Raw genomic sequence first — 17,594 nt, 5'->3', positions numbered from 1 at the left:
GTATTTTCCCTTAGCAAAAGCAAGGGACGGAGCGACTCGGGGCAGGCACCGTGCGGCTGCTGAGCCGCGCCCCTCACTTTGCTCCGTTCAGGGTTTTGGGGACCCAAAGGAAAGACAAGAGGGCTGGCACCTGGGCCCGGCCCTCCTCGGAAAGAAAGGCAGGAGCGCAGGCCGGCTGCAAAAGTCACTTCTGCTCCACCCGGGTTTGTGTCATCCATGACGGGGGATTTCAAAAGAGCACATATTTGCGAGGAAAAGAAGAAAAAGAAGAAGAAGAAGAAAAAAAAACCTTCGTGCTCTCCGTGCAGCGGCCGTGCGGATATTGTCACTGCTCGGGCTCTTAAAAACCGTCCAAGGGAAAAAAAAAAAAAAAAAAAGTACATTTTTATAGGGAGAAGTGACAATCTATTGTGTATAACTTCTGATCAATTATTAATCGTTAGTGTCAACAACAGGGTTATAATTACCTTCACTTATTTAAAGGAATATTTATTTTTTCTTCTCTCTGATCTGGTAATTAGTTAATGCTCTGGAGTAATGAATTCAAAGCTGATTTGATAATGTTTGAGACAGGGTTTTTTTCCCTCTCTTTTGGCAGCCCCTCTCTCGGGGGAAGGTGTCTCCCCACCCCAACCCCGTTTGCAGAAGTGTCCATGTAAAGGCAAATCGCGCCGCGTTTCACTTTTCAGACTATAAATAACGATTCTGGGAGGAAAAGGGCAAAATGACAAACAAATAGAGCGCAGCTGGGATGAATAAGGCTGATCAAAGTTAGCGGGGGCCGACGATTCTCGCAGCCGCAGCAGATCTGAGTCCCATAAAGGTGCCAGCAACTCTTACCTCTCTCCCCGAGATCAAGGGAGAGGGTGAACAGGGTATTTTAACCCCCTGACATCTTCTCGCGAGCGGTGGAGGGAAGGGAAGGGGAGGGAAAAAAAAAAAAAAAGAGAGAGCGAGGGAAAGGAAAGGGCCGAGTATTTCGTGTTTATCGGAGTTCTCAATGCTTTCACGATCGCGTAGGCAAGGGAATAGGGGGAGCTTACCTGGTGCCCGCGGAGCTCCCCGCCCAGCCTCCGTAGGATGCGCGGTGGGCAGCAGCGCGAGCCTGGCTCCGCTCCACTCCTCGAAGCGGGCGAGGCGCAGCCGTGCGCGCTTAAATGATCCTGAGCCTGGCTTAGCCCTGGGGATGAGGAAGCAAGAAATTTTATATGTATATATATATATATTCTTTTCTTTTTTTTCTTTTCTTTTTTTTTTTTTTTACCTTCCTTGTGGGAGCTCAGCAGAGCTCCGTCATGGAGAAGGGCAGCCCGCAGGGAGCGTGGCTGCTGCCTGGTTCCCAGGTTTAGGGCGTGGGTAAACCCCCGGGACCTGGCAGCCAAGGGCGAGTTAAGCATTGAAAAACTCCCACGGCCCCCTACCACACATGCATGTGGTGCTGAGCCGAGGTAGAAACTTCACCGTTGCCCCCAACCCGCCCTCCTAGCTTTTTTCCAGACCTCCACTTCATTTAGCATCAGGCGAGGCTTCGGAGCCAAAGAGCACTTTTCGTTTTTAGCGCGGTGAGGCTCATTTTACGGTAGATACGCGTGAGATGGAATATGTGTATCTAATATATATAATAGGCATATATTTTATATATAAAATCTTTCCCCCGTGCAGCAAAACTGCAGTGGGAATTGCAGTGCAAAATGCAAGTTTGAAAATTAATTCATCCTGACAGGTTTGACATCGCCCGGCTCCCTTTTTCCTGCAACTCTTTCCGCAAATGAATGCCGCTTCCACAGTGTGTTTTAATTTGTCACGTCAAGGCACTAAAAGGCAGCAATATATACTTAAGCCAGTTAACATTGTAATAACAGGTTTAAAGGAGCAATTAAATGGTAGTGAGTCGCATGTCTGACTTTCTATAGGCATTACCACATCAATGGTACCTTTTAGACTGACTATAACTTAGCATGATTGTCTCAATTAGTTTAGCTACATGATAGTTATTGTGAACTCTTTGTGAGTAATCAATGTTACGCAAGCTTATGGGAAGGAGTCTTAAACAGGGGTGAGCACTAGCTAAGAAACATGGACCTCCTGTTTCCAAAAAACACCTTTCTCCCCCCCTCCCTCTTCTTCATCTTCTTCCCCCAGCCCGAAAGAAAGAAACGGTAATTTATAGTCTTATAAATCTGTTTCCGCGACCGGTGTAGCTGAACGTAGATTTACAGGCAAATAACTACTTCTGCCGCGGCTGATAAACGAAACAGTCTCTTGAATTCAGCGCGGATGGCGAGTCACCCCGCTACATTTCTGGTTTTTTTTTACTGTCGTCTGTCCCGGCAGTTTATGGTCACGATTCGGCCCCGAAGCACAAATAACTTTGAGGGACGCTCCCATGAAATGGTTTGTGTGGGTCCCGTGCTTACGGGCGCCCAGGTTTCACCTTGCTGACATCGGAGCGAGTCCGAATCGGCGTGTGGCAGAGAGAGACCGGCGTGTACGTGTGCGTGTAAACCCGAACCTGGGTGCTTGGGGAGAGCGGCGGGCAGAGGGAGGAATGGCTGCGAAGCTGGGTTATAAATACAAAATTACGCAGCGAGGAAGGTCCTGCCGGAGCAACCGGCCGTTTAGTAACTTGTTAGTTCTTCTCCACCTACAGAATCTTTCATTAAATACCGAGCCACGGGTGGCTAATGCAAAATACAGAGAGCTGCAAATTTAGTGAGACTTGCGTGAACTGCTTCAAAAGACTAACAAGTTTGTAATGTTTTCTGTCACGGGGATTAAAAAAAAAAAAGGCAAGAGAGAGCGTGTTCTATTAAAATTTAAGATAAACATGTTGCAGGAATTTCTGTTGGTGAAGTTATTCTCATTAGTCCTAACAATGTATCACCATTAGACAGGGCTGGAGTCAGCCTCAGTCTCAAGATTTCTGATCTGCAAGCTTTTTTTTTTTTTTTTTTTTTCATGCACATTACATTTCTGTCATGCTTTGCAGCAGAACACGATATCCCCAAAGAACCCAAAGAAGAAAAAAAACACTCTGACAGCAACCATTAGTTAAGAGTGCAATGAATAAACCCCTTGCACAAGAGTATCAGGACTAATTAAGATTCTGTTTAGCAGCCCTGGATGGAATGTTAATGTAGCTTTGACTAACTGAGAATAAGTAGGGGGAAAAACTGCATTTTAAGAGGAATGCTGGGGTGATAACATCTCTCACTTCTTCTGTCCAAGGTCTGCCCAAGCCTGTTACAAAGTCATTATCTCAAATTACTCCTGTACTTCAGTTTTAGAGGGTTTGGGCAAGATCCCCTGGCGTTGAAGTGCTGCCTAGAGCCTTACAAAGCCAATACTCTCTAAGGGGATAAAGGCTGAATCAACCCACTATCTCTACCTTCGAGAGTTTGCTGGTACCAGTTCCTTGGACAAATACAGCCAGGATTCTGGAGGCAGATTAGAATCTATTGCTGGCGTCTCCTCGCAAATCCCTAAAGGGTTTTTGACCCTTTGAAGTTTCGTCTATTTTGCTTACACAGAAGTTTACATGATTAAGTCAGGATTTTACAAGGCTCAACAAGGCAAATTTAGTCACCTCGGAACACTCAAAACCAAAAAGAAAAAAAAAAAAAAAGCAAAACATCCAGTTGTCCTGCCACTCGTTTTGCTCCAGGAATATTAGAATACTGTGATATTCATGGTGATTAGTTTAATAAAGAAGGAAAAAAATATTTGCGAGGCTGTTTCAGCAGGAAAGGACAAAAAAAATCTCTCTCCTCTGGAGTTCATTATTATTATTGTTAATAATAATAATTATTATTATTATTATTATTCACTTCAATAGTGTAATTTCCCCTCCACCACTTCCACTGATCATAAATACAGCTATGTTTCTTGGAGAATGGATGTATTTTCCCTAAGTCCTTCCTAGTGTTTCTAACATTTCCAGCCTGCCTATACTCCTCCTCAACCAGGCAGTTGTGTTCTTTTTATTCTCACCATGGAGCAACAAGCATGCCTAATCCTTCTTTCTGAAATAAGCTTTCTCAAACACTTTACTTGCTAAAAGCAGCTTCTCACACCACAAATCTTTGCTTGGAAGGAGAGGGTTGGGGACTGACAGCATAAACTGGAGAGGAGGAGCGGAGCTCTTTCTCGGGAATAACTACCTATTTAAAGAAGTCCCCTGCAATCACAGAGGGAGGTCTGTAGCTAGAGGCTGCAGCTGCATCTGGCCCACCACACTTGCTTTGCCATTTGTGGAACACATACAGTCTCTCTTTTTCTCTTTCTCTTTCCCTTTTTCTCTCTTTCTCTCATTATCTCTCCCTTTCTCCCACCAGAGGGAAGCTCACTTTGCCAATGGATTACTGCTGCAGAGTTATTTTCTGCAAAGGAAGGAATGATCTTTTCAGGCTCTAAATAGTTAACGATAATAATAATAGTATTATGATAAATAAATAAATAAACAGACCTGGCAGGCTGGAAAGTTTCTGTAGCTGGATCAGTGAGTTGCAGGGACAACAAGGGCAATCAAGCGAGCTGCAGATTTCTCTTCCTCAATTGATTTATAATTGATGAATGGATTTTCTTGTGCAGCTGCAGCGTGGTTAAAAACTATTGAAGAGGTAGGTGTCCTGGGAGGTGTTATTTTGTAAGGGAGACAGTTAGGAGTAACTGGGTGCGTTTATCAGCAGGAGATCTGAGCAAGGAACATGATTACATTAGCTGTTAGTGGCTAGGATTCAACTTTCCACAGGCCTCCAGCACCTGCAGCCTTGGAGGTGACTCACATGGAAATCGGTTCGTGCCTGCTGCCGACCGTATCGGGGCATTGATCTGATGCAGAGCTCCCCATTGATTCAGCCAGCAGTCCTGTGCCTGTGTCACCAGCACGCCATGCACTGTTGGGAGAAAGCAATCAGGTATAATTTTGCAACTGAAGGGCAGGCAATGCATTGTAGAACCTCTCTCATGTGTTCTAAGGAAATAGAAAGTGTTTTCAGAACCTTTAAGGTGGGCATAATTCCTATTCCTGTCATGACTTTTCCCTCTCCCAGTAGGGATGTACTTGTAAGTTAAAGCATTTGTGGAGTACCTTAAACAGCAAAACTATAAAATTAGTATCAAGAGAGATGCAAAGTTGTTACTGTGTCTCTGGATTGTGGGTGTTCTCCACAGGTCTGCATGAACTGTAGGATCAGGTCCCCGAGGGGGACTTTCTATGCCTTCTGGACTAATATCATAGATTGTATGGGTTTTGGTGTGGTACGTTGTTATTGCATTACTCTCTGGGAAAAAATAAAAATAATAATTAAAAAAAAAAAAAAAAACAACAACAGAAAGGACAGGCCTCCCTCCAGCCTTTATAAAGGGGCTATCTTCAAGAAGGGGACAAAATGTTAAGGTAAGAGGAATAGGAAAGTCTTACTTTGCTTTCTCTCCTTGAGATTATTCACTTTCAGGATCGTGTTCTTTTTGACCTTAAATTCATCCAAGAATAAATGCAATGTTTCCCCATATCAAGAAAGGCTTCAGCTTTTCTGGGGGCAAGAAGGTTATCTGGGATCCAGACAACAACATGCCCCCATCCTGTGTCCTTGAAGGGCTCAGGCTGGCACATCTTCTCCAAGCAGTCCCAAAATTCTAGCTGCTTAGAGGAGGCAGAGGTACAACTGAGATGGAGATGTTCCTGCTGGTGACAGCACAGTGCAAAACAAATATGAAATGTTTAGAGCGGAGACATAAAGCTATTCCCAGCAGAGCTACTCAAGAACAAGGAAATGCAGTCACAGTCCCACTCTGTCTCTCTTCCCAGTGCAGTGTCCCTCACATTGCTTTTCTGCACTGCATCATTGGCAAGGGGGGGTGAGACCCGCTGAGAGCTGTGCAGAGGTGGCTGAACAGATGGGTGCTCACAGCTCCTGTAAAGAGAAGGCATGGATGCTTTCCTATGGAGGAGGACTCTAGCATATGGACATTATCTTCCACGAGCTTTGAATGGTGGGCGGGTGTGGTGGTGAGGGGAAAAATTTAAGCCACATTTTGCTGCTTTTGCATTTACTTTTGGATAGCTAAACACAGGATAGGTGGCTTCATGCCCAGGGAGTGAGCTGCTTTGGATCCAGTTCTGAGACATGTGGCTGAGGTGTCTCAGTCAATTCTCCTGCAGCTGCCAAAAAGCAGGTGAGGTGCAGTCCCACTGACTGACTGGTGAGAGGGAGTGCAAGGGGAAAGTTGTGGGACTTATTTCCTTTCTATCTCTATCTCCTCCTGCTTGCTCTTCAGCTGCATGGGAATAATCTTATTCTGAGCACGTTTCTCTGAAAAAAACTACCCAACAATGTACAACTCTGTGTGTTTCTATAGCTTTTCTTCTTTTTATGTTCGGGTTTTCATTTGTCTTCTGTTTTTTGAACTTCATTTGTGCAAAATTTTACACTGTAAGTCTACTCATTTATAAAATAATGAAATGTGAAATTCTTGCTTCATTCCTCAGTTCCAGGATCTGGGCTTTGAATAAAACCAAGAAACAAACACAAAACAAACAGCCAAACAAATATGAGATTTTTCCTTTAAATACTGAAATCTCACTTAACTTTAGAATATTATATTTGTAGCAAAGTGACTGAATGATTGCATTTCCCCATATTTAGTCTGTATTAATGTTTCTAAGCTAGATCTTCTTGCTTTATTGGCCCCCATATATAAGTTTTAAATTCTCATTATTGCTGCAAAATGTGGTTACAGCGGAAGAAAATCTCCCTCCTCTGGATTTTTCATCATAAAGTATTTAAATTACAGAATATTGTTGGTAATCACATAAAAACTCATCACTTTGCTTTCTTATGCTGAATTTGCAAAATTGTCTGTAGCAAATAAATTGTTTATATTTTTCTGCAAGTTACAAAAAGAAAACAAAACAACAACAACAAAAAACACAAACATTCAGCAGAATCCTCCAAACCGCCTTTGTACAAAGCCTTTTCTGAGTTACAAGCACACATAACTCTACTTCAGCTGACTTCTGTGGGAGTTAAATGTTCAGTAAGTAGTATTCAAATTAACTTTTCTTTATCTGTAACAGCAAGAAAGAAATTATAGCCCCACAAATGACATAACAACAAAAATGTTTACATGCATTAATAAACAGAAGAAACTTCTCAGTTAAAGCACAACTTTTTGATATTTTAGAGGACTAGAAACAATAAAAATGTCTGTGGAAATATGGTCCATAATATCCTTGAAAAATCCATACAGCTGAGTCCAATTTCTGTTATTGAATCCAGTCCTGAAAAAAAGTGGTAAAGTTGAAATATTCATCCTTAAGTTATTTTAATGTAGTGTGCATATAAGCTTATTTTTATTAATGGAGTAGGTTTCTGATTCTGAAGACAATAAGTCACAGTGTAAATCCATGGTAAACTTGTTTTCAAGCTAATGAAAGAATCTGACAGCAAATAAACGTGTACATTTTCTCTCCACATTATTTATTTTATTTTATTTTATTTTATTTTATTTTATTTTATTTTATTTTATTTTATTTTATTATTTTATTTTATTTTATTTTATTATTTTATTTATTTTATTTTATTTTTATTTTATTTTATTTTATTTATTTTATATATATTAGTCCCTTCTGTAATGCCTGAGCATGAACATTAAGCATAAACATTTAAGGTGACTATGTGAATCAGTGGGAGATATGGCTTCAGTAGTCTTCTGTTTACTTCCATTATCACATTGTTGTTAGAATATTAAAATGAAAAAGCATATAATAGAGATGTAGTAAAAATATCAGTTGTGTGAAAGATAGTCTTAAAATATGTCAAATCATTCATCAATAGTTAAAAAACTGTTTCTAATATTTTCCTATTGTGAATTAGCTTTTTTTGCATTTAAATATAAAAATAAAATAAAATAAAATAAAAAGTGTGTGTCAATTCTAAAACCCCAAATCTAAAATGCGCCTATTGAATACAAACATATTAATTAAACAATTGGCAGAATAATTGCTATTTGGTAAATGCCATCTTTTTAGATGAAAATTACTATCATGGATATCCACAACGGATACCACAAACGAAGAGAAGTCCAGTGGACAAAAATTGTGCGGTCATTTAGTTAATTACTTTATTGTAAAACATATGTATAAGGGCACAAAATTAAAAGCCCACAGACATTATTTACGTGATACCCACATTTGAATTTGAAGGCTAAGTTAAATGCTTTTTTTTTTTTTTTTCATTTTTATCAAAAAGATTCTCTGAATCAGATCATGTAGTGGAGGATTGAACTCCACTACAGTGGAAAACTGAACTAGATGCCTCTGGAGCCCTTGGTGGTTCCATTATCATGCTTCCAAGGCACACTGGGCATATAAGAAGGAAGACTATTGTCCTGAGTGGGAGGATTTGGGGATTTTCTTGCAGAAATCTGCTACGAGGGACTCCTCTATCTCCATCTCTTTGCCATAGCTCCTCTCCCAGTCCGTGATTCCAGATGCAGCTGTTTAGTAGATTGCAGATCAGGGCAAGCAATTGCATTTGATGTGTGGGGGTCATATGTAAGACCCATATGTAAGGGGCGGGGGGGGGAGTAGGGGAGAGAGAGAAAAAATAGTACTGCCTTGCAAATGTGTGAAGCACAACCACAGTAAAAGGAAGATGTGTTGGGAATCAAATGATACAAAATGTGTGAGATCTGATATTTCCTTATGTATGTAATTTCCACATTTTAGAAAAAAAAACAAAAAAATAAAAATAAATTGTGCTGTAACTACCTCTTACCTTTTACCATCATCAGTAAAAATCCATCATTTTCACATACACCTCATTGATCGAACTGAGTGACACCTATATCAGGTAGAGCCAGGTGGAGGAGCTGGCATTGTGCTGACTGCTGGCAGTGCAGCTTCACTGTCTTCGTCTCACCTCAGTTGATGAAGCCATTGGATGTTTCTGGAACAGTGTCTACTGGTGTAAAGACTGTCTATTATCGGACAGACTTTGCCATAATAGCCATTAACAGATGTAGAAAGTAAAGAAGAGCAGCTCTTGCTGGTTGAAGCTAGGAAAATAAATGCCTAATATTTAAACCACTCTCAAGAGAAATGTGGTGTGTGTACATGGAGCAGAGAGGAGAAGGAAATCACATGTCTACAAAAATCCAAGCTTTATAATATTCAGCCAAGATTCATCTACATGCTGAGATGCAGCTATCATCTTGTAATGCAAAGTTTGGAATATCAGATTCAAGGAAATCTATGTATTTGTAAAATACATTTTACTTTAGAAATGTGATATCACATTACTGTAGCCCCACAAAATTACACGTTTAACATATTAATCTCTTCAAATATGTTAATAATACATGAATCAATACATAAGGCTCTATAAGTTGACTTTAAGGGAATATGGTTGCCTTTATCCAAAAATGTAAACACATTCAGAGGTGTTGTAGATAAACTATGAGGTTAGATTTTCCATTAATTCATTCAAGATTTAAGCATGCAACTACTATTATACTCTGTGTCTCCTATATGAAACCCTTGAAAGATAAGCAAAATCTTCACATAAAACAGTGAAGTATATTGTTTATCCCATTATTTTATTGTCATATAACGAGAGTATAGGAATTTGAGGAAAAAAAAGACTTTTTTTCTTTTATTTTCTTTCTTTTTTTTTACTTTTTTTTTTCATAATTTATCATTAAATCAGCCTTTGCACGGGAAAATATGTATACTGATATTTTAACTAGTACTTTCAAGATAAAAGCCTAAAAAAGAACAAGGAGAACTGCAAGACATTGAAGAAATTTTTGTTGCAGATTTAAGTGCATTTACCTTTTTACATAACCATTAGGTATATCTTGGGTGGAATTGGTCTCTGGTATTACTCAAAAGAGGGCTGATGAATTTATCAAGGGGCACCTGGCCCAATGAGCTTAATGGGAATTTAACATGAGAAACATACGTCATGTATTTCACACGATTACACATAAATGCAGGTAAACAGGAAATCTTTGAAATGCATCAGAAATTACAATGAAAGCATATGGTTAAAAATAGATAACACTCAAAAATGAACACATATATTTATATATAAACTACAGATGGAACTGGAAATGAGATCCCTAGTTAAAGATGGATAACATTTTCTTATGTAAGATTCTGGTGTGTTTCTTATTGTTAGATGTAATCATTCAGACGAGAATTTTTATGACTGATGTCTGCCTCACACTGTGTGTCTTGTTTTTATATAAAAAGAAAGCTTCAGCAAAACAGTTTAACTGTTTCCAGGAAAGATGATAGGGAAAAATAGTTTGGTTTGCTAATGTTAAAAAACTGCGTGACTTCATTGAATAAGCCACTCTAAATGATGTAAATTTAGGAAAGAGGGTATCTTGAGGCCAGAAAGAGATGCTTTTTTTGCTTTTCCTATAAAACTACACACTCATTTGGCAGAGTTACTGTTGGGTTTACATGATATAATAGCTTGTTGTTTAATTATTTGTAGATTTCATCTCTATTGTGTATGTACAAGGCTAACTATCTCAGTGCAGAGCTAAGCAGGTAATTCCCTATAATTGTTCCTCTTACGTGCCTCAGTTACTCTAAAAGTGAGGGCAAGAACGATGTCTTTTTTTCTGCTCTCATTCCTCTTTCATGACCATCTATATCACTTCAGGGCAGCCTGAAGAACAGCAGGTTAATCAGCCTTGAATAAAAATGTGAGTGGGGAGCAGAGAAAATAGAAAGAGAGGTGAAAAGAGCTTGTGGAGAGGAAAAGATAGGGGTAGGACCAGAGAGATTAGAATAGACTGCAAAAGGTCTGTAATCACTAAAATGCATCTTCTTCCATGACATGGGGTAGAACAAAGGATTTTGGTTTATCAGGATTCTTCTGCTATTTCCTACATGATTAGGGTATCACTGGCAACGTAAATCTCTTATTCCCCATAGTAGTGGCTCCATAATCCCTGTTGACCATACTCTTGCCTCAGGCGATAAACTTCTGCTTGGAATTCAAATTCCAGCATCATCGTCCACGATGTGAGAATTGGAAAGATTTCATGTGATTAACATTTTTGTCAGACTAAGAAACAAAGAAGTAATTATATTTGTTCCTTCCTAGGCCCTACATCATCCCACTTAATCGTCTGTTGGATAGACAGTTCTCTGTGAATGAGAAACTGTTTCAAAAATTAACCTTAGCTTGCAAATTTGCTAATTTTCGATGTTTGGCCTTGCAGCCCCAATGTTTTGTTCAAACAAAATTCTTGAATACAGTAAAAGATAGAGAAAAATGACACAATCAAGCTTTTACTCATTGATTGGCAAAATTATCTGTGTTTTTATGCACATGTGAATTGCACATAGATGTGCATTATATATATGTATATGTTACGTGTTCTCTCTTTTCATATGTTCTTTGTGAAATGAAGATGGCATAAAGAGCATTAGAGAGTTACATAATCTAATAAACAGTCTGATAAAGTAACTTACCTTATTTGAATGAGGACTGCAAAATCTGGCATGAGAATTTATAACATTAATGTTATTCAGATGTGAGAGTTTCTAGGATTGCAACTATTGGCTGTAGCTATTTAGATTTTCTGTTTCTTCCAACAACATTAGTGCTGCAATATGCTGTAACTAACTGATTGTAGCAAGACTCCATGCTAAATTTATATATACAGAGCTCCCATATCAGTCCAAATATGTATGCAGATAGCTAGTGTCAATGCAGGCACTGAGCCATTTGTAAGTTTAAAATTACTGGTTTACATTAATATTTGCAGGATTTGAGCCTTGGTTATTTTGTTGTCTTCCTAAATGGGAAAGGGATATGGACAAGCTGAACTGCCAGATGTGTTAGTCCTGCCAAAGCATTTGTAGTGTATCTAATGCTTTCCTTGAGCCAGTTGGTCAGTCAGTCAGTGATTCTCCCCCACAAGAATTACTCCTAGGAAGAAAAACAAAAGTAAGAATTTTGCAGCAGAAGGAGAATATAAGAGAGGAATGCACTTTTCTCTCTCTCTTTTTTTATTTTTTTTTCCTACTTCAGAGAAATAAGACATGACATAATGCATATAAAGTAACAAGCATCTAACCCTTGGTGCCATCCAAGTAGTAATGGCATAGAATAATATCTATTTGTGGAAAATCAGATGAAGGAAGATTTTAAAGATTTCTCAGTTTGTAGATATGCAGATTAATAATCGCACTGGCAAGAATGCAGATCCCTAGTTTTCATGTATATATATATATCCCCAGTTCTCTACATACTTTACACAGACACACACAGACACTCACACACTTCTTTATTGCATGATGGAGGTTATTATTTAGACACATCTGCAGGAAAGGTTGACCCCAGACATTTCATTTCAGAATGTTTGGTAATATATGATTAGTATTTATGATACTGAAAGAACTATTTCAAAATATTTTTACAATAACCAATCAACAGTGATAAGGAAAGTGAAAAAAAAACCAACCAACCAAACGAAAAAAACACAAAATCATATAGACAACATAAAAGCCATATAAAAGCCATCAATCAAGGATATTTTTGGTATGAGATTAGAAGGGAATTCTTATCTAAGAATAATGGCTTTTTCATTAAGGCAGTTCAAAATAGCTTGAACAGACCTAAGCTTGATACTTTCTGTGGTTTTACAGTTAAAAAAATCTTACTTTGATGTGCTCATGTCTCACCAGTAGCCCTGTGTTGTGCTTCTTTTGCACTGCAGAATAAAGTTTCATGTGTTTCTAAAAGTGATAAAATATTGTCTGGATACAGCAAAGGTTGAGGAAATAAGCAATACAAATTTAGGGATAACTACTCTGCCCCATGGACGACTCACCATGCTCATAATGTCAACTGCTCATACTCTTTAGAACTTTGTGTCCGATGGGAACTGAAGCACTGTGGTATGGTAAAGGAGATCTGTTCTGTTATATTTTGCTGTTTGCCACCGTTTTACATCAGATGTAGCATCTGAGGGTGAAGTTTTTCACTGAAGTCACAGAGCAAGAGCAATGTTAGGCTGAGCAAATTCCATGCTCCTGAAAGAGTTGTGCTCAGGTATGGCTCTACACAGGTAGTATTTTTTTTTTTTTGTACCATTAAAAACAAATTAAAAAAAAAAAGACAGAGAGAAACTGGGTAAGATCTCGCAGTAGAATTGCTGATGTTTTATTTTGAATGCATAAGAATATTCATTTGGGACAGATGTAGTTCCAAGTAGGACAGTTTTATATTCCCAAAACTGAGGAACTTGTTACTGACCCCTCTTGCTATAGGGAAGGCAGCTGGGGAAGAAAAGTGGAGCAGATGTGGAGAATGGGGCCAGTTCTGGGAGCCAGGCTTGCAGCTTGTGCTCCAAGTGGAGGGATGAGGCTGTGGTGGCTGCATCATCCATGTGAAGTAGTGTTATGCTCATTTTCATTTTCACTCTCCTGAATGTATTCCTCTATCAAGCCGTTGCCTCAGGCAGCAGTTTGCTTGTTTATTTTGTTTTTCTCTATAAGCCAGCTTAAAAATAAATAAATAAATAAATAAATGATAGATATTATATCACGAGGGTCCACTATAACATTTTGTTTTAAAATCTCTAGATTTTATAGGTTCGTCTTTATACAAATTAATAATGTTTTACACAGTGTTTTCAAAGGTAGAAGTGTGTATTGTGGATGTTTAGATTATATTGTTGTGATATCCTCTTATAGGCAAAAAGAATGAAAATCAGCAGGAACTGAGCAGTGTGTAAAACCCCCAAACACAATACTGTTATAAAATACCTTTTCAATATCACAAAAATCCTGGAACCCTTTAGAAATATTAGCAGAGTATAAATTATTATTATAAGTCATTTTTACAGTTTGTTTATCTCATGATAGAACAGGGTTCTTCACTACTTCAGGCTGAGCAATAAACCTTTACCATACTCAAGGGCATCATATGCAGTACGTAAAAGTGACGTTTCTTCAGATTTCTGTGAATTGATTAAAGTCAAGTGGGTTGTTTAGGTTTGCACACCTTACCAAAAGTTCACTAAAATTGTCAGAAAATCTTCCTTTTATTTACTTGGGATGAAGTTGTAAATGGAGGTAGGTTTTCATGTTTAAAAAAGTTTGATTAAAAAAAAATAAATGTTATAACTAGTCAAATCCTTTCTTGGCTGAAGAAACTGAAAAGGGTAATTCCTTGATGATTTCAACCAATTCAAGAAGATTAACCTATTTTACTTGTCAATGATAGGTAAAGATATTTTTATATATATATATATATTTTGGAGAATGATAAAGAGTTTTATGAGTGCCTTTTAGCAATAAACTGAACACAAACATCATGATTATTGAGTACATTGTTCGATATAATTAAATTGTTATCAGAATCATGTGACTGGACATCCAAATAACTCAACAATGTTTTCGGTATTTTGGTTGAACTCAGTTTACCCTTTTTCATTTTATTTTTGTTGTTGTTGTTGTTCATGTTTTTGTTCTTGTTTTCTTTTCTGCAAAGGAATGGTAAGTCTAGTTTGATCATTTGGCCAAAAATATTTACTTCATGGAGTACATTATGATTTGATTATAACTGCAGCTAAAAAGGAGGGTGAATTCCCAGAAAGTTAATATTTCTTGTTAAGCAAATCTGGAATATAGATCAACTGCAAGTATCAGATATGATGAAAGTGAATCTGGAATTTCTTATGTCTCCTCTAGTAAAACATAAACAGATGCAAAATGTCCAACATCATATTTTTGGTCACTTTTTGATGCCTGTTGTTATACCTAAACTTCCAACATCAGAATAAGTTTCCTGTATACTGAGAATTTTACATTGTACAGCTTCAGAATTTTCTTTTGAAGAGCTTTATTTAACCCACAGCTGTTCTGGAGTAACCTTCTGAGCTTTATATTCATTACAGTATAACATTAAGAAGGTCCTGACAGCAGAATAAATTTACTTAGCTTATTTGTTTAGCTTTGCCATTTGTATGTATTTGGTTGAGGTGAGACATCCAAAATAAATCAATTAATTTGTGCCTTGATTTAGTGTCTTTAAGGAGTCTTGTAACAATAACAATAAAAAAAATAGCCCCCCCCCTCCCCCCAAATTTACTCCATAAATTTCACTTTTGAATAAGTTTACTCCCTAGCTAAATCTCACTCAGAGAGTTGCCTTACTTTCAGGACAATCATCTTTCTGCAAATCCACACAGGAATATCAGTCTTATTTCTTTTAATCACCAAATCTGAACAACTAAGTATTCACTTCATTAAAGGCACTCAGAAATTCTGACCAGCTGTTTTCTGCTGCTTGGCTGAGGACAAGGTGGAGAAAGACAAGCAATTCAATCCTCAGCAACCCTCAGTTGTGTTCAATGTAATTCTGCCACATAATTACACTTTCATGATTTTATTCCTAAAGTAGAATCTTCTGACATGTTTAAATTCATGTGATACACACAAAAATTTCCAGAGATTTTGATAATCATCTCAAACTAACTCGTTTTGTCAATTGTGGTTTGTTTTGTTTTTTTTTTTTTTTTAAAGCATTTTAAATTACAGTTTTCAAATGGATTGAAGAGGGAGTTATAATTAGCATACTAGTTTATATATAAATGACAGATTGGTTACTTGCTCTGTTCCTGGAAAACTCTTTGCTGTTCTGGTTCAAATACAAAATTCTGGAGAATTAAGGACTCTTTCTCAGAGATCAAGGTGACTGCAGTATGGAGTTTTTAAAGCTGGTAGTAATCTTTATGCACTGGAGAATCTTTGGAGAATCACTGGAATCTTTATGCACAAAAGAAATGTTGATTGCAACTGAAGAGTGACTAAAAAAATATCTGTTTGATTGTATGAACTGGCAGGCCTGTTGCTTGTGAAACTAAGTGCTAAGATTTCAAAACATAAATCCATATCCAAAGTCCAGAATCTAAGCAGATGTAAATCAGTGGAGTTATACAGACTTCAGCTAAGCTCTGCTTATTTATACAGCTGGATCTGGCTATTGGGTGCAGCAAAAGTAGCCGAGTTGTCCGATTTGGTCATAATTCAGAAGAACTCCTAGAGAAAGTTGGGCCTGTCCTTGGAAAAAAAATTTAGTATTCTGTAGGGAAAACCAGGCAATTCTGAATGGGATCACAGTTTCCTATCCACCATCACAGGAAGAGCTGAGCAGGGCAGTGTGAAATCCTGCCCCTCCTAGGGGTGCAAGTGACCCAAGCCTGGGTACCTACACTCGTTTGCACACCACAGGTTTGTACCTTCTCTCCGGTATAAGGCTGCTGCTGACTTTTGAAAGAATGAACAGGACACAGTTTTGTGAATACAAATAAAGGATTTTTTTTTTCTTTTTCAAATTCTTAGTAATTTTATTTTGTCTTATATATAGTTTCTTTCCTAGGATGGTGCCCTAATCCTTGAGCTAGGGGAGTGGAACATAGTGAGCTGTAGACCCTATTTCCATTACATAGGTTAACTGAAAAATAATGGGATAAAGTGCGTTCATTTCCCCTTGCCCTGGGGTTTTCAAATCGAGGAGCAGCTTCTTGTGATGCAGTTGGCAGCTTGACTTTATTAGAGCCCATTGGTCATACTCTGCAGGTTGTTATATGAATCAGGCAGCTCAGGCAGCCAGAACTTGCTCAAGAGGCAAGAAATACCAAACACTTACTAGACAGAATCTTCTGGGGATCCAGGTTTAGTTTGGGACCCCCTCCAAGCTGGTAAGCAAGATGCCCAACTCCTCATCCCAGCTAGACCTAGAGCAAATCTGAGCTTACAAAGACAGAGGACAGTAAGGTTGCAATTGCCTTTGAGGGTAGGCAAAAAACAAGAAAAGATATTTGCATAATGATTTTGGAATTAAATTTGTCCTAAAGTCCATTTCAGGTGCTGTATAACTGATTGATTTGCTCCTCTAAAAGCTTACTCTCAAGACCTCTTCAACCTGTGATTATAAGTTAGTCAAAATGCTGTCTTTGAGCAAAGATTCTCTACTCTACTTGGTAAATATGACCAGTTACAGATCCAGGTAAGGATCTTAGAAAATAATGTACTAATTTGCTCTTGATGTAATTTGTAAATTATGTGCTCTGATCTCCTTTTTAACCTTCTATAGAATTTCTATAGCATTCTACAGTATATTTATGGATTCCTACAGAAACGATTTGTGTTTAGTTATAGAGTTTTTGATAAAGGTTTTTTATTATTCAAATAATATTTTTTTTTCTCTGTTATATGGTAGAGACAGAAATTGTAGCACACTGTCATCATGGAGATTTGTAAGTAAAAAAAGAAAGAGGAAAATATGTAGGTGGTAGTTTGACACTACTTCATGGACATTTGTTTCTCTGTCATGGTTACTGAGGTTATACTCAGCTGTTTGCAATAAAGATGAGCATCACTAGGAAGGGAAATAATATTTGCTCAGTGTTTCTTTTTTCCTTCAAATCCCATTGTAACACTAGTTTTTCCTATTGCTGCTGTTCATTTAATCAGTAACTTCATCTCAATGGGCTTTCATGCCCTGAAGAGATATATAGGCTTACAAAGATCAGATGGTGCAGGGATATAAAACCGG

This window comes from Anser cygnoides, chromosome 2 (assembly GCF_040182565.1).
Source record: "Anser cygnoides isolate HZ-2024a breed goose chromosome 2, Taihu_goose_T2T_genome, whole genome shotgun sequence".
NCBI lineage: Eukaryota > Metazoa > Chordata > Aves > Anseriformes > Anatidae > Anser > Anser cygnoides.
Note: the sequence above shows the minus strand (reverse complement) of the source record.